Raw genomic sequence first — 24,404 nt, 5'->3', positions numbered from 1 at the left:
TGAACAGCGCCACCTGCAGCAAACAGATAAAGATAAGGAAAAAAAATTAGAAGCTTTTCTCAACGAAAAAACGATAAAACAAGTAAGGACTGGAGATAAAAAAATAATAATAATAATTATACAAAAAGGGGTGTGAGGAAAAGAAGGAGGAAGTGGAGAGAGAGACTGATCAGAAATAGCTTAAGGAGTAATATCCATATTCACAAAAACAGCTCAAGGAGTAATATCAATATTTTATATGAAAGATATATTAAATAGAAGGTGATCTATATATGCATAGCAAGTACCAATAACTCCTTACCACCGTGCCTACTCACTTTCAGTATCAATTACTTCCACCTCAACGTTTTATTCTTCATTTATCTATCTACGTTCTCCTTTTCCCACCATAACCTGTGTTAACTGTTTGTTTATTGAAGCCAATATCTGAAATAATTATTGGGTCTCTTCACACTCTCAAGTACCCATAGTCTCCGCCTTATTATTCTCTGCTTAGCGGACATTCCGATTGCTAGAGTATGATGGTATAAATAATATGGATGTAATATTTGCAGATTATAAGGGAATATAACCAAATAGAGACCTGAGAGGTTTTCATACAACTGACCTCGAGCTGCATATTGCTCTGACACACATCTACTTATCTTTGCCTCAGTCACTTTTTTAACAAAGAAAAAAGAAAAAAAAATCTCTGCCAATAACTGTCAAAAATGCCTACTAACAAAGCTAATAAAAAAAATGCATCCTCAGCAAAGGATGCATACCTCCTCGTCTACAAATCTTAAAAGACCTAAAAGTGACTCACCACCTCCACTAGGCATCTCTGATCCTGCTATTGAAGCCATTTTTGCGGAAATTAGAGCACTTAAACCATTTATTGAAACTACAAATGCTAAACTACAGCAATTAGATGATAGATGGATGGGTATCAATAACAGAGTGGAGGAACTGGAAAAAAGAGTAGGCGTTACTGAAGATTTAGCCCCTAGAGTAATGCAACTGGAAAAATCTAACAAAGACCTACAAAGGCATAATGAAGACTTGGAAAATCGCAGCAGGTGCAACAACCTACGCATATCAGGCCTGCCAGAAAGATCTGAAGGCACTGACCCCATTGCTTTTCTTCAAAAATTTCTACCAGCCATCCTACATTTGCCCATGGAAACAACTTTTAACATACAGAGGGCTCATAGAATAGGTCAAACTTCAGCATCCAGCACCTCTCGTCCGTTACCCAGAACACTCATATTTTATCTACTGGAATACTCATAACTACAACTTATTATATCTACAGCTAAAGTGCGCAAATCCCTCATGTGGCATGGCAGCAAGATATTCATCTCACAGGATGTGGCCAGAACAACAGCTCAACGAAGAAAAGTTTTCCTTTCCTTTCATCCCGCTTTAAAGCAGCTTAATATTCGATGCAGATTATACCATCCATGCTCCTTTAAGGTGACACATGAGGGACGTACAGCAGTATTTAGTGACCCAGCAGACATGAGGGCCTTTATCCAATCCATAAAAAATTACACCATGGATACATCCACTCCTGCACAAGCATCAACGTCATCTGCTACTTGAGTCATGGAGCTCTAAACAATTGTAGGTTTTCCTTCCTTTATTTTATTATTTACTCAATGCAATCACTATCTAATTTCATTAATAGGTCGAGGCGGATGCTCTTGTGGTGTCCTTCTTCCACTGTTGGTTGTTCTCTCTCCTTTTGATGACCCAGTAGGTGCTACCTATCCCTGTTATATCCTTCCTCCTTGATCCTTCTCCTATGTCCTGTTTGGTCTCCAAAATGATTGGTCTCTCATGGCTCAAACTTCACCAGTTTAAGATCAAACTCCCTTCTCGCTTCCCTAATCATCAATGTGTTATCCCTATATGTCTCAGTTTGGGTATATATTTTTCAAACCACATTATTACTAATCCAGTTCTGGCATTTCACTACAGCTATATGATGCATGTTTATCATTATATCTATGTCTAAATGATTTTCAAGTGTATTACATGGAACATCAAAGGATGTAAGAACCCCATCAAAAGATGCAAAATGATATCTCACCTTAACAAATTTAAGCCATCAGTTGCATGTCTACAAAAAAACCATTTATCCACCAAAGAGACAGTGAAACTTAAATCCCTCTGGGTAAAGGAGGTTATTTCTAGTCCTGCCACAGCCAAAAAAAAATGGAGTTGCCATACTAATTAGTAAAAAACGATCTTATAAAATTTTAGATCAAGATGCTGATACCCATGGTAGATGGGTATGAGTAAAACTTTCAGTTGACTCTACTCCAGTCTCAATCCTTAACATCTATGGTCCCACCTTACCAGATCCCTCCTTTTGGATCTCATTCAAACAAATGATACTCAAAAACAACTTCACCAACCTGATATTGTGTGGAGACCTCAACCCGGTCCTCGATCCATTTTTAGACCGAAAATTGAGTTGCATATTTAAATCAAATAAAACCCATAAGTCCTTCTTAAGTTGCCTAGCAGAAACGGGGCTAATTGATACATGTAGACTTTCCCATCCTACACAGTTAGACTACACCTTTCATTCAACTCCGCACAATACATTATCATGCCTAGATTATCTGGTCGATCCATGGAAATAATGTGCGCTGAAATTTTCGGCGCAAGCATGCGAAAGCGTGCGAATCGCAGTGCCAGTGCGGAAATCACAGCGAAACCCGTGCACAGTGATTCATGGAAGTCTGTGCGCGAGGAAATTCCAGGATGTGGGCCAAAATACTGCGTGGGGCACGCTGGCGCACATGTCTTCAAACCGCGTGCGCAAAGCGCACAGCGAAAGCGCGCATAGTGCTGCGCACACAACAAAAGTAGGCGTAACATGGGGCGTGACACGCGGAATGGGGAACAACACTTGAAAATGTGGGCGTCACGGGGGAAGTACAGGAGGCAAGTGCGCGGAACGCCCACACGCTCGCCTACAACACGTATTCATGGAATGGAATAGGGCAAACCAGCGCACGGGCAAAGACGCGCACAGGCCTAAATACGTCCGCCATACGAAGGCAGGCGGTAGCGTCCCTGCGCATGAAAGAAATTTGCGCCAAAATGTGCGCTAACAAAAAGCACGCATATACAGCCATGATGAATGTCCCATACAGTGGCCCTCTAGGACAAATGACGTGCAAAGGGGTATGCGACAAACACTGACACCCGCTGTGTGAAAAATAGCGTGTGCGTGTATTTCGGGGGTGCGAGGGAAGTTCTACACATGATTAGTCCTGGGGGAGCGTGTGCGTGTATTTCACGGGTTTGCGTGAAGTTTCACACGCGATTGGTCCTGGGGGAGCAGGTACGTGTAAATCTGGCGTGCGCGGGAAGTTTCACATGCAATTGGCCTGGGTACGTGTATTTCAGGGGTGCGCTGGAAGTTTCACACGCGATTTTGCTGTCAGAGCGGGGAACATGTATTTCGGGGGTGTGCAGGGAGTCCTACACGTGAATTGGCAGTGTGGGTCCCTCAGTGTCCCCTCTACCCCCTCCATGACCCCTGCAGGCAGCCCATACCACAGGGGACTACCCTGCACCCCTGGTCATGTCCCGCAGGCAGCCCATCCACCATGGGCATGCCCCCCAACCAAGGCACATGTCACCTTGCAATATGATCAACAACTCGTGTTCCCCTGTACCCCCACCCCCCCGCAGTGCAGGGGCACCTGCCAGCAGGCCCCCACTCATGTCCCACTCATGTCCCCCTGCACCCCCACCCCCCAGCAGTCAGGGGCACCTGCCAGCAGGCCCCCACTCATGTACCCTTGCACCCCCACCCCCCAGCAATCAGGGGCACCTGCCAGCAGGCCCCCACTCATGTCCCCCTGCACCCCAACCCACCAGCAGTCAGGGGCACCTGCCAGCAGGCCCCCAATCATGTCCCCCTGCACCCCCAACCCCCAGCAGTCAGGGGCGCCTGCCAGCAGGCCCCCACTCATGTCCCCTTGCACCCCCACCCCCCAGCAGTCAGGGGCACCTGCCAGCAGGCCCCCACTCATGTCCCACTCATGTCCCATAGCACCCCCACACCCCAGCAGTCAGGGGCACCTGCCAGCAGGCCCCCACTCATGTCCCCCTGCACCACCACCCCCCAGTAGTCAGGGGCACCTGCCAGCAGGCCCCCACTCATGTCCCCCTGGACCCCCACCCCCCAGCAGTCAGGGGCACCTGCAAGCAGGCCCACACTCATGTCCCCCTGCTCCCCCAACCCCCAGCAGTCAGGGGCACCTGCCAGCAGGCCCCCACTCATGTCCCCCAGCACCCCCACCCCCCAGCAGTCAGGGGCACCTGCCAGCAGGCCCCAACTCATGTCCCACTCATGTCCCCCTGCACCTTCCCCAGCAGTGCAGGGGCACCTGCCAGCAGGCACCCACTCATGTCCCATTCAGGTCCCCCAGCACCCCTACCCCCCAGCAGTCAGGGGCACATGCCAGCAGGCCCCCACTCATGTCCCCCTGCACCCCCACCCCCAGCAGTCAGGGGCACCTGCCAGCAGGCCCCCACTCATGTCCCACTCATGTCCCCCTGCACCCCCACCCCCAGCAGTGCAGGGCACCTGCCAGCAGGCCCCTACTCATGTCCCACTCATGTCCCCCAGCACCCCCACCCCCAGCAGTCAGGGGCACCTGCCAGCAGGCCCCCACTCATGTCCCCCAGCACCCCCACCCCCCGGCAGTCAGGTGCACCTGCCAGCAGGCCCCCACTCATGTCCCCTTGCACCCCCACCCCCCAGCAGTCAAGGGAACCTGCCAGCAGGCCCCCACTCATGTCCCACTCATGTCCCCCTGAACCCCCACCCCCCAGCAGTGCAGGGCACCTGCCAGCAGGCCCCCACTCATGTCCCACTCATGTCCCCCAGCACCTCCACCCCCCAGCAGTCAGGGGCACCTGCCAGCAGGCCCCCACTCATGTCCCCCTGCACCCCCACCCCCCAGCAGTCAGGGGCACCTGCCAGCATGCCCCCACTCATGTCCCCTTGTACCACCAAACCCCAGCAGTCAGGGGCATGTGCCAGCAGGCCCCTACTCATGTCCCCCAGCATCTCCACCCCCCAGCAGTCAGATGCACCAGCCAGCAGGCCCCCACTCATGTCCCCTTGCACCCCCACCCCCCAGCAGTCGGGGTCACCTGCCAGCAGGCCCCCACTCATGTCCAACTCATGGCCCCCTGAACCCCCACCCCCCAGCAGTGCAGGGCACCTGCCAGCAGGCCCCCACTCATGTCCCACTCATGTCCCCCAGCACCCCCACCCCCCAGCAGTCAGGGGCACCTGCGAGTAGGCCCCCACTCATGTCCCCCTGCAGCCCCGGCAGTCAGGGGCACCTGCCAGCAGGCCCCCACTCATGTCTCACTCATGTCCCCCTGCACCCCCACCGCCCAGCAGTGCAGGGCACCTGCCAGCAGGCCCCCACTCATGTCCCACTCATGTCCCCCAGCACCCCCAACCCCCAGCAGTCAGGGGCACCTGCCAGCAGGCCCCCAATCATGTCCCCCAGCACCCCCACCCCCCAGCTGTCAGGTGCACCTGCCAGCAGGCCCCCACTCATGTCCCCTTGCACCCACACCCCCAGCAATCAGGGGCACCTGCCAGCAGGCCCCCACTCATGTCCCACTCATGTCCCCCTGCACCCCGACCCCCCAGCAGTGCAGGGCACCTGCCAGCAGGCCCCCACTCATATCCCACTCCTGTCGCCCAGTACCCCCACCCCCCAGCAGTCAGAGAAACCTGCCAGCAGGCCCCCACTCATGTCCCACTCATGTCCCCCTGCACCCCCACACCCCAGCAGTGCAGAGCACCTGCCAGCAGGCCCCCACTCATGTCCCACTCAAGTCCCCGAGCACCCCCACCCCCCAGTAGTCAGGGGCACCTGCCAGCAGGCCCCCACTCATGTCCCCCTGCACCCCCAACCCCCAGCAGTCAGGGGCACCTTCCAGCAGGCCCCCACTCATGTCCCCCAGCACCCCCACCCCCCAGCAGTCAGGTACACCTGCCAGCAGGCCCCCACTCATGTCCCCTTGCACCCCCACCCCCCAGCAGTCAGGGGCACCTGCCAGCATGCCCCCACTCATGTCTCACTCATGTCCCCCTGCACCTTCCCCAGCAGTGCAGGGCACCTGCCAGCAGGCCCCCACTCATGTCCCATTCATGTCCCCCAGCACCCCTACCCCCCTTCAGTCATGGGCACATTCCAGCAGGCCCCCACTCATGTCCCCCTGCACCCCCACCCCCCAGCAGTCAGGGGCACCTGCCAGCAGGCACCCACTCATGTCCCACTCATGTCCCTTTGCACCCCCACCCCCAGCAGTGCAGGGCACCTGCCAACAGGCCCCTACTCATGTCCCACTCATGTCGCCAGCACCCCCACCCCCCAGTAGTCAGGGGCAGCTGCCAGCAGGCCCCCACTCATGTCCCCCTGCAACCCCACCCCCCAGTAGTCAGGGGCACCTGCCAGCAGGCCCCCACTCATGTCCCACTCATGTCCCCCAGCACCCCCACCCCCCAGCAGTCAGGGGCACCTGCCAGCAGTCCCCCACTCATGTCCCCTGCACCCCCACCCCCCAGCAGTCAGGGGCACCTGCCAGCAGGCCCCCACTCATGTCCAACTCATGTCCCCCTGCACCCCCACCCCCCAGCAGTCAGGGGCACCTGCCAGCAGGCCCCCACTCATGTCCCACTCATGTCCTCCAGCACCCCCACCCCCCAGCAGTCAGGGGCACCTGCCAGCAGGCCCCCACTCATGTCCCCCTGCACCCCCACCCCCAGCAGTCAGGGGCACCTGCCAGCAGGCCCCCACTCATGTCCCACTCATGTCCCCCAGCACCCCCACACCCCAGCAGTCAGGGGCACCTGCCAGCAGGCCCCCACTCATGTCCCCCTGCACCCCCACCCCCCAGAAGTCAGGGGCACCTGCCAGCAGGCCCCCACTCATGTCCCACTCATGTCCCCCTGCACCCCCACCCCCCAGTAGTCAGGGGCACCTGCCAGCAGGCCCCCACTCATGTCCCACTCATTTCCCCCAGCAACCCCACCCCCCAGCAGTCAGGGGCACCTGCCAGCAGGCCCCCACTCATGTCCCACTCATGTCCCCCAGCACCCCCACCCCCGAGCAGTCAGGGGCACCTGCCAGCAGGCCCCCACTCATGTCCCCTTGCACCCCAACCCCCAGCAGTCAGGGGAACCTGCCAGCAGGCCCCACTCATGTCCCACTCATGTCCCCCTGGACCTCTACCCACCAGCAGTGCAGGGCACCTGCCAGCAGGCCCCCACTCATGTCCCACTCATTTCCCCCAGCACCCCCACCCCCCAGCAGTCAAGGGCACCTGCCAGCAGGCCCCCACTCATGTCCCCCAGCACCCCCACCCCCCAGCAGTCAGGTGCACCTGCCAGCAGGGCCCCACTCATGTCCCCTTGCACCCCCCCAGCAATCAGGGGCACCTGCCAGCAGGCCCCCACTCATGTCCCACTCCTGTCCCCCAGCTCCCCAACCCCGCAGCAGTCAGAGAAACCTGCCAGCAGGCCCCCACTCATGTCCCACTCATGTCCCCCTGCACCCCCACACCCCAGCAGTGCAGGGCACCTGCCAGCAGGCCCCCACTCATGTCCCACTCATGTCCCCCAGCACCCCCACCCCCCAGCAGTCAGGGGCACCTGCCAGCAGGCCCCCACTCATGTCCTCCAGCACCCCAGCAGTCAGGTGCACCTGCCAGCAGGCCCCCACTCATGTCCCCTTGCACCCCCACCCCCCAGCAGTCAGGTGCACCTGCCAGCAGGCCCCCACTCATGTCCCATTGCACCCCCACCCCCTGCTTTCAGGGGTACCTGCCAGCAGCCACCCACTCATGACCCCCAGCACCCCCACCCCCCATCAGTCAGGTGCACCTGCCAGCAGGCCCCCACTCATGTCTCCTTGCACCCCTACACCCCAGCAGTCAGGAGCACCTGCCAGCAGGCCCCCACTCATGTCCCCCTGCACCCCCACCACCCAGCAGTGCAGGGCACCTGCCAGCAGGCCCCCACTCATGTCCCACTCATGACCCCCAGCACCCCCACCGCCAGCAGTCAGGGGCACCTGCCATCAGGCCCCCACTCATGTCCCCCTGTACCCCCACTCCCCAGCAGTCAGGAGCACCTGCCAGCAGGCCCCCACTCATGTCCCCTTGCACCCCCACCCCAGCAATCAGGGGCACCTGCCAGCAGGCCCCCACTCATGTCCCACTCATGTCCCCCTTCACCCCCACCCCCCAGCAGTGAAGGGCACCTGCCAGCAGGCCCCCACTCATGTCCCACTCCTGTCCCCCAGCACCCCAACCCCCCAGCAGTCAGAGAAACCTGCCAGCAGGCCCCCACTCATGTCCCACTCATATCCCCCTGCACCCCCACACCCCAGCAGTGCAGGGCAACTGCCAGCAGGCCCCCACTCATGTCCCACTCATGTCCCCCAGCACCCCCACCCCCCAGCAGTCAGGTGCACCTGCCAGCAGGCCCCCACTCATGTCCCCCAGCACCCCAGCAGTCAGGTGCACCTGCCAGCAGGCCCCCACTCATGTCCCCTTGCACCCCCACCCCCCAGCAGTCAGGTGCACCTGCCAGCAGGCCCCCACTCATGTCCCCTTGCACGCCCACCCCCCTGCAGTCAGGGGTACCTGCCAGCAGCCCCCCACTCATGACCCCCAGCACCCCAACCCCCCAGCAGTCAGGTGCACCTGCCAGCAGGCCCCCACTCATGTCCCCTTGCACCCCTACCCCCCAGCAGTCAGGAGCACCTGCCAGCAGGCCCCCACTCATGTCCCCCTGCACCCCCACCGCCCAGCAGTGCAGGGCACCTGCCAGCAGGCCCCCACTCATGTCCCACTCATGCCCCCCAGCACCCCCACCGCCAGCAGTCAGGGGCACCTGCCAGCAGGCCCCCACTCATGTCCCCCTGTACCCCCACCCCCAGCAGTCAGGGGCACCTGCCAGCATGCCCCCACTCATGTTCCACTCATGTCCCTCTGTGCCCCCACCCTCCAGCAGTACAGGGCACCTGCCAGCAGGCCCCCACTCATGTCCCAATCATGTCCCCCAGCACCCCCACCCCCCAGCAGTCAGGGGCACCTGCCAGCAGGCCCCCACTCATGTCCCACTCATTTCCCCCAGCACCCCCACCCCCCAGCAGTCAGGGGCACCTGCCAGCAGGCCCCCACTCATGTCCCCCTGCACCCCCACCCCCCAGTAGTCAGGGGCACCTACCAACAGGCCCCCACTCATGTCCCACTCATGTCCCCCAGCACCCCCACCCCCCAGCAGTCAGGGGCACCTGCCAACAGGCCCCCACTCATGTCCCACTCATTTCCCCCAGCACCCCCACCCCCCAGCAGTCAGGGGCACCTGCCAGCAGGCCCCCACTCATGTCCCCCTGCACCCCCACCCCCCAGTAGTCAAGGGCACCTGCCAACAGGCCCCCACTCATGTCCCACTCATGTCCCCCAGCACCCCCACCCCCCAGCAGTCAGGGGCACCTGCCAGCAGGCCCCCACTCATGTCCCCCTGCACCCCACCCCCCAGCAGTCAGGGGCACCTGCAGCAGGCCCCCACTCATGTCCAACTCATGTCCCCCTGCACCCCCACCCCCCAGCAGTCAGGGGCACCTGCCAGCAGGCACCCACTCATGTCCCACTCATGTCCTCCAGCACCCCCACCCCCCAGCAGTCAGGGGCACCTGCCAGCAGGCCCCCACTCATGTCCCCCTGCACCCCCACACCCAGCAGTCAGGGGCACCTGCCAGCAGGCCCCCACTCATGTCCCACTCATGTCCCTCTGCGCCCCCACCCTCCAGCAATACAGGGCACCTGCCAGCAGCCCCCACTCATGTCCCAATCATGTCCCCCAGCACCCCCACCCCCCAGCAGTCAGGGGCACCTGCCAGCAGGCCCCCACTCATGTCCCACTCATTTCCCCCAGCACCCCCACCCCCCAGCAGTCAGGGGCACCTGCCAGCAGGCCCCCACTCATGTCCCCCTGCACCCCCACCCCCCAGTAGTCAGGGGCACCTGCCAACAGGCCCCCACTCATGTCCCACTCATGTCCCCCAGCACCCCCACCCCCCAGCAGTCAGGGGCACCTGCCAGCAGGCCTCCACTCATGTCCCCCTGCACCCCCACCCCCAGGCAGTCAGGGGCACCTGCCAGCAGGCCCCCACTCATGTCCACCTCATGTCCCCCTGCACCCCCACCCCCCAGCAGTCAGGGGCACCTGCCAGCAGGCACCCACTCATGTCCCACTCATGTCCTCCAGCACCCCCACCCCCCAGCAGTCATGGGCACCTGCCAGCAGGCCCCCACTCATGTCCCCCTGCACCCCCACCCCCAGCAGTCAGGGGCACCTGCCAGCAGGCCCCAACTCATGTCCCACTCATGTACCCCAGCACCCCCACACCCCAGCAGTCAGGGGCACCTGCCAGCAGGCCCCCACTCATGTCCCCCTGCACCCCACCCCCCAGAAGTCAGGGGCACCTGCCAGCAGGCCCCCACTCATGTCCCACTCATGTCCCCCTGCATCCCCACCCCCCAGCAGTCAGGGGCACCTGCCAGCAGGCCCCCACTCATGTTCCACTCATTTCCCCCAGCACCCCCACCCCCCAGCAGTCAGGGGCACCTGCCAGCAGGCCCCCACTCATGTCCCACTCATGTCCCCCAGCACCCCCACCCCCGAGCAGTCAGGGGCACCTGCCAGCAGGCCCCCACTCATGTCCCCTTGCACCCCAACCCCCAGCAGTCAGGGGAACCTGCCAGCAGGCCCCACTCATGTCCCACTCATTTCTCCCTGGACCTCTACCCACCAGCAGTGCAGGGCACCTGCCAGCAGGACCCAACTCATGTCCCACTCATTTCCGCCAGCACCCGCACTCCCCAGCAGTCAGGGGTACCTGCCAACAGGCCCCCACTCATGTCCCCGTGCACCTCCACCCCCCAGCAGTCAGGGGCACCTGCCAGCAGGCCCCCACTCATGTCCCACTCATGTCCCCCTGCACCCCCACCCCCCAGCAGTCAGGGGCACTGTAGGCCCCCACTCATGCCCCACTCATGTCCCCCAGCACCCCCAACCCCCAGAAGTCAGGGGCACCTGCCAGCAGGCCCCCACTCATGTCCCCCTGCACCCCCACCCCCCAGCAGTCAGGGGCACCTGCCAGCAGGCCCCCACTCATGTCTCACTCATGTCCCCCAGCACCCCCACCCCCCAGCAGTCAGGGGCACCTGCCAGCAGGCCCCCACTCATTTCCCCCAGCACCCCCACCCCCCAGCAGTCAGGTGCACCTGCCAGCAAGCCCCCACTCATGTCCCCTTGCACCCCCACCCCCAGCAGTCAGGGGCACCTGCCAGCAGGCCCCCACTCATGTCCCACTCATGTCCCCCTGCACCCCCACCCCCCAGCAGCGCAGGGCACCTGCCAACAGGCCCCCACTCATGTCCCACTCATGTCCCTCAGCACCCCCACCCCCAAGCAGTCAGGTGCACCTGCCAGCAGGCCCCCACTCATGTCCCCTTGCACCCCCACCCCCCAGCAGTCAGGTCCACCTGCCAGCAGGCCCCCACTCATGTCCCACTCATGTCCCCCTGCACCCCCACCCCCCAGCAGTGCAGGGCACCTGCCAGCAGGCCCCCATTCATGTCCCACTCATGTCCCCCAGCACCCTCACCCCCCAGCAGCAGTCAAGGGCACCTGCAAGAAGGCCCCCACTCATGTCCCCTTGCACCCCAACCCCCAGCAGTCAGGTACACCTGCCAGCAGGCCCCCACTCATGTCCCCTTGCACCCCCACCCCCCAGCAGTCAGGGGCACCTGCCAGCATGCCCCCACTCATGTCTCACTCATGTCCCCCTGCAACTTCCCCAGCAGTGCAGGGCACCTGCCAGCAGGCCCCCACTCATGTCCCATTCATGTCCCCCAGCACCCCTACCCCCCTGCAGTCAGGGGCACATGCCAGCAGGCCCCCACTCATGTCCCCCTGCACCCCCACCCCCAAGCAGTCAGGGGCACCTGCCAGCAGGCCCCCACTCATGTCCCACTCATGTCCCCCTGCACCCCCACCCCAGCAGTGCAGGGCACCTGCCAACAGGCCCCTACTCATGTCCTACTCATGTCGCCAGCACCCCCACCCCCAAGCAGTCAGGGGCACCTGCCAGCAGGCCCCCACTCATGTCCCCCAGCAATCCCACCCCCCAGCAGTCAGATGCCCCTGCCAGCAGGCCCCCACTCATGTCCCCTTGCACCCCCACCCCCCAGCAGTCCAGGGCACCTGCCAGCAGGCCCCCACTCATGTCCCACTCATGTCCCCCTGCACCCCCACCCCCCAGCAGTGCAGGGCACCTGCCAGCAGGCCCCCACTCATGTCCCACTCATGTCCCCCAGCACCCCCACCCCCCAGCAGTCAGGGGCACCTGCCAGCAGGCCCCCACTCATGTCCCCTTGTACCCCCAAATCCCAGCATCAGGGGCACCTGCCAGCAGGCCCCCACTCATGTCCCCAGCACCCCCACCCCCCAGCAGTCATGGGCACCTGCCAGCAGGCCCCCACTCATGTCCCACTCATGGCCCCCTGCACCCCCACCCCCCAGCAGTGCAGGGCACCTGCCAGCAGGCCCCCACTCATGTCCCACTCATGTCCCCCAGCACCCCCACCCCCCAGCAGTCAGGGGCACCTGCCAGCAGGCCCCCACTCATGTCCCACTGCAGCCCCCGGCAGTCAGGGGCACCTGCCAGCAGGCCCCCACTCATGTCCCACTCATGTCCCCCTGCACCCCCACTGCCCAGCAGTGCAGGGCACATGCCAGCAGGCCCCCACTCATGTCCCACTCCTGTCCCCCAGCACCCCAACCCCCCAGCAGTCAGAGAAACCTGCCAGCAGGCCCCCACTCATGTCCCACTCATGTCCCCCTGCACCCCCACACCCCAGCAGTGCAGGGCACCTGCCAGCAGGCCCCCACTCATGTCCCACTCATGTCCACCAGCACCCCCACCCCCCAGCATTCAGGTGCACCTGCCAGCAGGCCCCCACTCATGTCCCCCAGCACTCCAGCAGTCAGGTGCACCTGCCAGCAGGCCCCCACTCATGTCCCCCAGCACCCCCAACCCCCAGCAGTCAGGGGCACCTGCCAGCAGGCCCCCACTCATGTCCCCCTGCACCCCCCGGCAGTCAGGGGAATCTGCCAGCAGGCCCCCACTCATGTCCCACTCATGTCCCCCTGCACCCCCACTGCCCAGCAGTGCAAGGCACCTGCCAGCAGGCCCCCACTCATGTCCCACTCATGTCCCCCAGCACCCCCAACCCCCAGCAGTCAGGGGCACCTGCCAGCAGGCCCCCACTCATGTCCCCCAGCACCCCCACCCCCCAGCAGTCAGGTGCACCTGCCAGCAGGCCCCCACTCATGTCCCCTTGCACCCCCACCCCAGCAATCAGGGGAACCTGCCAGCAGGCCCCCACTCATGTCCCACTCATGTCCCCCTTCACCCCCACCCCCCAGCAGTGAAGGGCACCTGCCAGCAGGCCCCCACTCATGTCCCACTCCTGTCCCCCAGCACCCCAACCCCCCAGCAGTCAGAGAAACCTGCCAGCAGGCCCCCACTCATGTCCCACTCATGTCCCCCTGCACCCCCACACCCCAGCAGTGCAGGGCACCTGCCAGCAGGCCCCCACTCATGTCCCACACATGTCCCCCAGTACCCCCACCCCCCAGCAGTCAGGTGCACCTGCTAGCAGGCCCCCACTCATGTCCCCTAGCACCCCAGCAGTCAGGTGCACCTGCCAGCAGGCCCCCACTCATGTCCCCTTGCACCCCCACCCCCAGCAGTCAGGTGCACCTGCCAGCAGGCCCCCACTCATGTCCCCTTTCACCCCCACCGCCCTGCATTCAGGGGTACCTGCCAGCAGCCCCCCACTCATGACCCCCAGCACCCACACCCCCCAGCAGTCAGGTGCACCTGCCAGCAGGCCCCCACTCATGTCCCCTTGCACCCCTACCCCCCAGCAGTCAGGAGCACCTGCCAGCAGGCCCCCACTCATGTCCCCCTGCACCTCCACCGCCCAGCAGTGCAGGGAACCTGCCAGCAGGCCCCCACTCATGTCCCACTCATGCCCCCCAGCACCCCCACCGCCAGTAGTCAGGGGCACCTGCCAGCAGGCCCCCACTCATGTCCCCCTGTACCCCCACCCCCCAGCAGTCAGGGGAACCTGCCAGCAGGCCCCCACTCATGTCCCACTCATGTCCCCCTGCACCCCCACCCTCCAGCAGTACAGGGCACCTGCCAGCAGGCCCCCACTCATGTCCCAATCATGTCCCCCAGCACCCGCACCCCCCAGCAGTCAGGGGCACCTGCCAGCAGGCCCCCACTCATGTCCCACTCATTTCCCCCACCCCCCCACCCCCCAGCAGTCAGGGGCACCTGCCAGCAGGCCCCCACTCATGTCCCCCTGCACCCCCACCCCCCAGTAGTCAGGGGCACCTGCCAGCAGGCCCCCACTCATGTCCCACTGATGTCCCCCAGCACCCCCACCCCCCAGCAGTCAGGGGCACCTGCCAGCAGGCCCCCACTCATGTCCCCCTGCACCCCCACCCCCCAGCAGTCAGGGGCACCTGCCAGCAGGCCCCCACTCATGTCAAACTCATGTCCCCCTGCACCCCCACCCCCAGCAGTCAGGGGCACCTGCCAGCAGGCCCCCACTCATGTCCCACTCATGTCCTCCAGCACCCCCACCCCCCAGCAGTCAGGGGCACCTGCTAGCAGGCCCCCACTCATGTCCCCCTGCACCCCCACCCCCAGCAGTCAGTGGAACCTGCCAGCAGGCCCCCACTCATGTCCCACTCATGTCCCCCAGCACCCCCACCCCCCAGCAGTCAGGTGCACCTGCCAGCAGGCCCCCACTCATGTCCCCCAGCACCCCAGCAGTCAGGTGCACCTGCCAGCAGGCCCCCACTCATGTCCCCCAGCACCCCCAACCCCCAGCAGTCAGGGGCACCTGCCAGCAGGCCCCCACTCATGTCCCCCTGCACCCCCCGGCAGTCAGGGGCACCTGCCAGCAGGCCCCCACTCTTGTCCCACTCATGTCCCCCTGCACCCCCACTGCCCAGCAGTGCAGGGCACCTGCCAGCAGGCCCCCACTCATGTCCCACTCATGTCCCCCAGCACACCCACCCCCCAGCAGTCAGGGGCACCTGCCAGCAGGCCCCCACTCATGTCCCCCAGCACCACCACCTCCCAGCAGTCAGGTGCACCTGCCAGCAGGCCCCCACTCATGTCCCCTTGCACCCCCACCCCAGCAATCAGGGGCACCTGCCAGCAGGCCCCCACTCATGTCCCACTCATGTCCCCCTTCAACCCCACCCCCCCGACAGTGAAGGGCACCTGCCAGCAGGCCCACACTCATGTCCCACTCCTGTCCCCCAGCACCCTAACCCCCCAGCAGTCAGAGAAACCTGCCAGCAGGCCCCCACTCATGTCCCACTCATGTCCCCCTGCACCCCCACACCCCAGCAGTGCAGGGCACCTGCCGGCAGGCCCCCACTCATGTCCCACTCATGTTCCCCAGCACTCCCTCCCCCCAGCAGTCAGGTGCACCTGCCAGCAGGCCCCCACTCATGTCCCCCAGCACCCCAGCAGTCAGGTGCACCTGCCAGCAGGCCCCCACTCATTTCCCCTTGCACCCCCACCCCCCAGCAGTCACGTGCACCTGCCAGCAGGCCAAACTCATGTCCCCTTGCACCCCCACCCCCCTGCAGTCAGGGGTACCGGCCAGCAGCCCCCCATTCATGACCCCCAGCACCCCCACCCCCCAGCAGTCAGGTGCACCTGCCAGCAGGCCCCCACTCATGTCCACTTGCACCCCTACCCCCCAGCAGTCAGGAGCACCTGCCAGCAGGCTCCCACTCATGTCCCACTCATGCCCCCAGCACCCCCACCGCCAGCAGTCAGGGGCACCTGCCAGCAGGCCCCCACTCATGTCCCCCTGTACCCCCACCCCCCAGCAGTCAGGGGCACCTGCCAGCAGGCCCCCACTCATGTCCCACTCATGTCCCCCTGCACCCCCACCCTCCAGCAGTACAGTGCACCTGCCAGCAGGCCCCCACTCATGTCCCAATCATGTCCCCCAGCACCCCCACCCCCCAGCAGTCAGGGGCACCTGCCAGCAGGCCCCCACTCATGTCCCACTCATTTCCCCCAGCACCTCCACCCCCAGCAGTCAGGGGCACCTGCCAGCAGGCCCCCATTCATGTCCCCCTGCACCCCCACCCCCCAGTAGTCAGGGGCACCTGCCAGCAGGCCCCCACTCATGTCCCACTGATGTCTCCCAGCACCCCCATCCCCCAGCAGTCAGGGGCACCTGCCAGCAGGCCCCCACTCATGTCCCCCTGCACCCCCACCCCCCAGCAGTCCGGGGCACCTGCCAGCAGGCCCCCACTCATGTCCAACTCATGTCCCCCTGCACCCCCACCCCCCAGCAGTCAGGGGCACCTGCCAGCAGGCCCCCACTCATGTCCCACTCATGTCCTCCAGCACCCCCACCCCCCAGCAGTCAGGGGCACCTGCCAGCAGGCCCCCACTCATGTCCCCCTGCACCCCCACCCCCAGCAGTCAGTGGCACCTGCCAGCAGGCCCCCACTCATGTCCCCCAGCACCCCCACACCCCAGCAGTCAGGGGCACCTGCCAGCAAGCCCCCACTCATGTCCCCCTGCACCCCCACCCCCCAGAAGTCAGGGGCACCTGCCAGCAGGCCCCCACTCATGTCCCACTCATGTCCCCCTGCACCCCCAACCCCCAGCAGTCAGGGGCACCTGCCAGCAGGCCCCCACACATGTCCCGATCATTTCCCCCAGCACCCCCACCCCCCAGCAGTCAGGGGCACCTGCCAGCAGGCCCCCACTCATGTCCTACTCATGTCCCCCAGCACCCCCACCCCCGAGCAGTCAAGGGCACCTGCCAGCAGGCCCCCACTCATGTCCCCTTGCACCCCAACCCCCGGCAGTCAGGGGAACCTGCCAGCTTGCCCCACTCATGTCCCCCTGGACCTCTACCCACCAGCAGTGCAGGGCACCTGCCAGCAGGCCCCCACTCATGTCCCACTCATTTCCCCCAGCACCCCCACCCCCCAGCAGTCAGGGGTACCTGCCAACAGGCCCCCACTCATGTCCCCATGCACCTCCACCCTCCAGCAGTCAGGGGCACCTGCCAGCAGGCCCCCACTCATGTCCCACTCATGTACCCCTGCAACCCCACCCCCCAGCAGTCAGGGGCACCTGCCAGCAGGCCCCCACTCATGCCCCACTCATGTCCCCCAGCACCCCCAACCCCCAGAAGTCAGGGGCACCTGCCAGCAGGCCCCCACTCATGTCCCATTCATGTCCCCCAGCACCCCTACCCCCCAGCAGTCAGGGGCACATGCCAGCAGGCCCCCACTCATGTCCCCCTGCACCCCCACCCCCCAGCAGTCAGGGGCACCTGCCAGCAGGCCCCCACTCATGTCCCACTCATGTCCCCCAGCACCCCCACCCCCCAGCAGTGAGGTGCACCTGCCAGCAGGCCCCCACTCATGTCCCCTTGTACCCACACCCCCCAGCAGTCAAGGGCACCTGCTAGCAGGCCCCCACTCATGTCCCACTCATGTCCCCCTGCACCCCCACGCCCCAGCAGTGCAGGGCACCTGCCAGCAGGCCCCCACTCATGTCCCACTCAGGTCCCCCAGCACCTCCACCCCAGCAGTCAGGGGCACCTGCCAGCAGGCCCCCACTCATGTCGCCCTGCAACCCCACCCCCCAACAGTCAGGGGCACCTGCCAGCAGGCCCCCACTCATGACCCCTTGTACCCCCAAACCCCAGCAGTCAGGGGCACCTGCCAGCAGGCCCCTACTCATGTCCCCCAGCACCCCCACCCCCCAGCAGTCAGGTGCACCTGCCAGCAGGCCCCCACTCATGTCCCCTTGCACCCCCACCCCCCAGCAGTCGGGGGCACCTGCCAGCATGCCCCCACTCATGTCCCACTCATGGCCCCCTGCACCCCCACCCCCCAGCAGTGCAGGGCACCTGCCAGCAGGCCCCCACTCATGTCCCACTCATGTCCCCCAGCACCCCCACCCCCCAGCAGTCAGGGGCACCTGCCAGTAGGCCCCCACTCATGTCCCCCTGGAGCCCCCGGCAGTCAGGGGCACCTGCCAGCAGGCCCCCACTCATGTCTCACTCATGTCCCCCTCCACCCCCACGCCACAGTAGTGCAGGGCACTTGCCAGCAGGCCCCCACTCATGTCCCACTCATGTCCCCCAGCACCCCCACCCCCCAGCAGTCAGGGGCACCTGCCAGCAGGCCCCCACTCATGTCCCCCAGCACCCCAACCCCCCAGCAGTCAGGTGCACCTGCCAGCAGGCCCCCACTAATGTCCCCTTGCACCCCCACCCCCAGCAATCAGGGGCACCTGCCAGCAGGCCCCCACTCATGTCCCACTCATGTCCCCCTGCACCCCCACCTCCCAGCAGTGCAGGGCACCTGCCAGCAGGCCCCCACTCATGTCCCACTCCTGTCCCCCAGTACCCCCACCCCCCAGCAGTCATAGAAACCTGCCAGCAGGCCCCCACTCATGTGCCACTCATGTCCCCCAGCACCCCCACCCCCCAGTAGTCAGGGGCTCCTGCCAGCAGGCCCCCACTCATGTCCCCCTGCACCCCCACCCCCCAGCAGTCAGGGGCACCTGCAAGCAGGCCCCCACTCATGTCCCCCTGCACCCCCACCCCCCAGCAGTCAGGGGAACCTGCCAGCAGGCCCCCACTCATGTCCCACTCATGTCCCCCTGCACCCCCACCCTCCAGCAGTACAGGGCACCTGCCAGCAGGCCCCCACTCATGTCCCAATCATGTCCCCCAGCACCCGCACCCCCCAGCAGTCAGGGGCACCTGCCAGCAGGCCCCCACTCATGTCCCACTCATTTCCCCCACCCCCCCACCCCCCAGCAGTCAGGGGCACCTGCCAGCAGGCCCCCACTCATGTCCCCCTGCACCCCCACCCCCCAGTAGTCAGGGGCACCTGCCAGCAGGCCCCCACTCATGTCCCACTGATGTCCCCCAGCACCCCCACCCCCCAGCAGTCAGGGGCACCTGCCAGCAGGCCCCCACTCATGTCCCCCTGCACCCCCACCCCCCAGCAGTCAGGGGCACCTGCCAGCAGGCCCCCACTCATGTCAAACTCATGTCCCCCTGCACCCCCACCCCCCAGCAGTCAGGGGCACCTGCCAGCAGGCCCCCACTCATGTCCCACTCATGTCCTCCAGCACCCCCACCCCCCAGCAGTCAGGGGCACCTGCTAGCAGGCCCCCACTCATGTCCCCCTGCACCCCCACCCCCAGCAGTCAGTGGAACCTGCCAGCAGGCCCCCACTCATGTCCCACTCATGTCCCCCAGCACCCCCACCCCCCAGCAGTCAGGTGCACCTGCCAGCAGGCCCCCACTCATGTCCCCCAGCACCCCAGCAGTCAGGTGCACCTGCCAGCAGGCCCCCACTCATGTCCCCCAGCACCCCCAACCCCCAGCAGTCAGGGGCACCTGCCAGCAGGCCCCCACTCATGTCCCCCTGCACCCCCCGGCAGTCAGGGGCACCTGCCAGCAGGCCCCCACTCTTGTCCCACTCATGTCCCCCTGCACCCCCACTGCCCAGCAGTGCAGGGCACCTGCCAGCAGGCCCCCACTCATGTCCCACTCATGTCCCCCAGCACACCCACCCCCCAGCAGTCAGGGGCACCTGCCAGCAGGCCCCCACTCATGTCCCCCAGCACCACCACCTCCCAGCAGTCAGGTGCACCTGCCAGCAGGCCCCCACTCATGTCCCCTTGCACCCCCACCCCAGCAATCAGGGGCACCTGCCAGCAGGCCCCCACTCATGTCCCACTCATGTCCCCCTTCAACCCCACCCCCCCGACAGTGAAGGGCACCTGCCAGCAGGCCCACACTCATGTCCCACTCCTGTCCCCCAGCACCCTAACCCCCCAGCAGTCAGAGAAACCTGCCAGCAGGCCCCCACTCATGTCCCACTCATGTCCCCCTGCACCCCCACACCCCAGCAGTGCAGGGCACCTGCCGGCAGGCCCCCACTCATGTCCCACTCATGTTCCCCAGCACTCCCTCCCCCCAGCAGTCAGGTGCACCTGCCAGCAGGCCCCCACTCATGTCCCCCAGCACCCCAGCAGTCAGGTGCACCTGCCAGCAGGCCCCCACTCATGTCCCCTTGCACCCCCACCCCCCAGCAGTCAGGTGCACCTGCCAGCAGGCCAAACTCATGTCCCCTTGCACCCCCACCCCCCTGCAGTCAGGGGTACCGGCCAGCAGCCCCCCATTCATGACCCCCAGCACCCCCACCCCCCAGCAGTCAGGTGCACCTGCCAGCAGGCCCCCACTCATGTCCACTTGCACCCCTACCCCCCAGCAGTCAGGAGCACCTGCCAGCAGGCTCCCACTCATGTCCCACTCATGCCCCCCAGCACCCCCACCGCCAGCAGTCAGGGGCACCTGCCAGCAGGCCCCCACTCATGTCCCCCTGTACCCCCACCCCCCAGCAGTCAGGGGCACCTGCCAGCAGGCCCCCACTCATGTCCCACTCATGTCCCCCTGCACCCCCACCCTCCAGCAGTACAGGGCACCTGCCAGCAGGCCCCCACTCATGTCCCAATCATGTCCCCCAGCACCCCCACCCCCCAGCAGTCAGGGGCACCTGCCAGCAGGCCCCCACTCATGTCCCACTCATTTCCCCCAGCACCTCCACCCCCAGCAGTCAGGGGCACCTGCCAGCAGGCCCCCATTCATGTCCCCCTGCACCCCCACCCCCCAGTAGTCAGGGGCACCTGCCAGCAGGCCCCCACTCATGTCCCACTGATGTCTCCCAGCACCCCCATCCCCCAGCAGTCAGGGGCACCTGCCAGCAGGCCCCCACTCATGTCCCCCTGCACCCCCACCCCCCAGCAGTCAGGGGCACCTGCCAGCAGGCCCCCACTCATGTCCAACTCATGTCCCCCTGCACCCCCACCCCCCAGCAGTCAGGGGCACCTGCCAGCAGGCCCCCACTCATGTCCCACTCATGTCCTCCAGCACCCCCACCCCCCAGCAGTCAGGGGCACCTGCCAGCAGGCCCCCACTCATGTCCCCCTGCACCCCCACCCCCAGCAGTCAGTGGCACCTGCCAGCAGGCCCCCACTCATGTCCCCCAGCACCCCCACACCCCAGCAGTCAGGGGCACCTGCCAGCAAGCCCCCACTCATGTCCCCCTGCACCCCCACCCCCCAGAAGTCAGGGGCACCTGCCAGCAGGCCCCCACTCATGTCCCACTCATGTCCCCCTGCACCCCCAACCCCCAGCAGTCAGGGGCACCTGCCAGCAGGCCCCCACACATGTCCCGATCATTTCCCCCAGCACCCCCACCCCCCAGCAGTCAGGGGCACCTGCCAGCAGGCCCCCACTCATGTCCTACTCATGTCCCCCAGCACCCCCACCCCCGAGCAGTCAAGGGCACCTGCCAGCAGGCCCCCACTCATGTCCCCTTGCACCCCAACCCCCGGCAGTCAGGGGAACCTGCCAGCTTGCCCCACTCATGTCCCCCTGGACCTCTACCCACCAGCAGTGCAGGGCACCTGCCAGCAGGCCCCCACTCATGTCCCACTCATTTCCCCCAGCACCCCCACCCCCCAGCAGTCAGGGGTACCTGCCAACAGGCCCCCACTCATGTCCCCATGCACCTCCACCCCCCAGCAGTCAGGGGCACCTGCCAGCAGGCCCCCACTCATGTCCCACTCATGTACCCCTGCAACCCCACCCCCCAGCAGTCAGGGGCACCTGCCAGCAGGCCCCCACTCATGCCCCACTCATGTCCCCCAGCACCCCCAACCCCCAGAAGTCAGGGGCACCTGCCAGCAGGCCCCCACTCATGTCCCATTCATGTCCCCCAGCACCCCTACCCCCCAGCAGTCAGGGGCACATGCCAGCAGGCCCCCACTCATGTCCCCCTGCACCCCCACCCCCCAGCAGTCAGGGGCACCTGCCAGCAGGCCCCCACTCATGTCCCACTCATGTCCCCCAGCACCCCCACCCCCCAGCAGTGAGGTGCACCTGCCAGCAGGCCCCCACTCATGTCCCCTTGTACCCCCACCCCCCAGCAGTCAAGGGCACCTGCTAGCAGGCCCCCACTCATGTCCCACTCATGTCCCCCTGCACCCCCACGCCCCAGCAGTGCAGGGCACCTGCCAGCAGGCCCCCACTCATGTCCCACTCAGGTCCCCCAGCACCTCCACCCCAGCAGTCAGGGGCACCTGCCAGCAGGCCCCCACTCATGTCGCCCTGCAACCCCACCCCCCAACAGTCAGGGGCACCTGCCAGCAGGCCCCCACTCATGACCCCTTGTACCCCCAAACCCCAGCAGTCAGGGGCACCTGCCAGCAGGCCCCTCCTCATGTCCCCCAGCACCCCCACCCCCCAGCAGTCAGGTGCACCTGCCAGCAGGCCCCCACTCATGTCCCCTTGCACCCCCACCCCCCAGCAGTCGGGGGCACCTGCCAGCATGCCCCCACTCATGTCCCACACATGGCCCCCTGCACCCCCACCCCCCAGCAGTGCAGGGCACCTGCCAGCAGGCCCCCACTCATGTCCCACTCATGTCCCCCAGCACCCCCACCCCCCAGCAGTCAGGGGCACCTGCCAGTAGGCCCCCACTCATGTCCCCCTGGAGCCCCCGGCAGTCAGGGGCACCTGCCAGCAGGCCCCCACTCATGTCTCACTCATGTCCCCCTCCACCCCCACGCCACAGTAGTGCAGGGCACTTGCCAGCAGGCCCCCACTCATGTCCCACTCATGTCCCCCAGCACCCCCACCCCCCAGCAGTCAGGGGCACCTGCCAGCAGGCCCCCACTCATGTCCCCCAGCACCCAAACCCCCCAGCAGTCAGGTGCACCTGCCAGCAGGCCCCCACTAATGTCCCCTTGCACCCCCACCCCCAGCAATCAGGGGCACCTGCCAGCAGGCCCCCACTCATGTCCCACTCATGTCCCCCTGCACCCCCACCTCCCAGCAGTGCAGGGCACCTGCCAGCAGGCCCCCACTCATGTCCCACTCCTGTCCCCCAGTACCCCCACCCCCCAGCAGTCATAGAAACCTGCCAGCAGGCCCCCACTCATGTCCCACTCATGTCCCCCAGCACCCCCACCCCCCAGTAGTCAGGGGCTCCTGCCAGCAGGCCCCCACTCATGTCCCCCTGCACCCCCACCCCCCAGCAGTCAGGGGCACCTGCAAGCAGGCCCCCACTCATGTCCCCCTGCACCCCCAAACCCCAGCAGTCAGGGGCACCTTCCAGCAGGCCCCCACTCATGTCCCCCAGCACCCCCACCCCCCAGCAGTCAGGTACACCTGCCAGCAGGCCCCCACTCATGTCCCCTTGCACCCCCACCACCCATCAGTCAGAGGCACCTGCCAGCATGCCCCCACTCATGCCTCACTCATGTCCCCCTGCACCTTCCCCAGCAATGCAGGGCACCTGCCAGCAGGCCCCCACTCATGTCCCATTCATGTCCCCCAGCACCCCTACCCCCCTGCAGTCAGGGGCACATGCCAGCAGGCCCCCACTTATGTCCTCCTGCACCCCCACCCCCCAGCAGTCAGGGGCACCTGCCAGCAGGCCCCCACTCATGTCCCACTCATGTCCCCCAGCACCCCTACCCCCCTGCAGTCAGGGGCACATGCCAGCAGGCCCCCACTCATGTCCTCCTGCACCCCTACCCCCCTGCAGTCAGGGGCACATGCCAGCAGGCCCCCACTCATGTCCTCCTGCACCCCCACCCCCAAGCAGTCCAGGGCACCTGCCAGCAGGCCCCCACTCATGTTCCACTCATGTCCCCCTGCACCCCCACCCCCCAGCAGTGCAGGGCACCTGCCAGCAGGCCCCCACTCATGTCCCACTCATGTCCCCCAGCACCCCCACCCCCAGCAGTCAGGGGCACCTGCCAGCAGGCCCCCACCCATGTCCCCCTGCACCCCTACCCCCCAGCAATCAAGGGCACCTGCCAGCAGGCCCCCACTCATGTCCCCTTGTACCCCCAAACCCCAGCACTCAGGGGCACCTTCCAGCAGGCCCCCACTCATTTCCCCCAGCACCCCCACCCCCCAGCAGTCAGGTGCACCTGCCAGCAGGCCCCCACTCATGTTCCCTTGCACCCCCACCCCCCAGCAGTCAGGGGCACCTGCCAGCCAGCCCCCACTCATGTCCCACTCATGGCCCACTGCACCCCCACCACCCAGCAGTGCAGGGCACCTGCCAGCAGGACCCCACTCATGTCCCACTCATGTCCCCCAGTACCCCCACCCCCCAGCAGTCAGGG

This window comes from Ambystoma mexicanum, chromosome 10, assembly GCF_040938575.1.
Source record: "Ambystoma mexicanum isolate Mex_15411 chromosome 10, UKY_AmexF1_1, whole genome shotgun sequence".
NCBI lineage: Eukaryota > Metazoa > Chordata > Amphibia > Caudata > Ambystomatidae > Ambystoma > Ambystoma mexicanum.
This window is presented reverse-complemented; position numbering follows the sequence as displayed.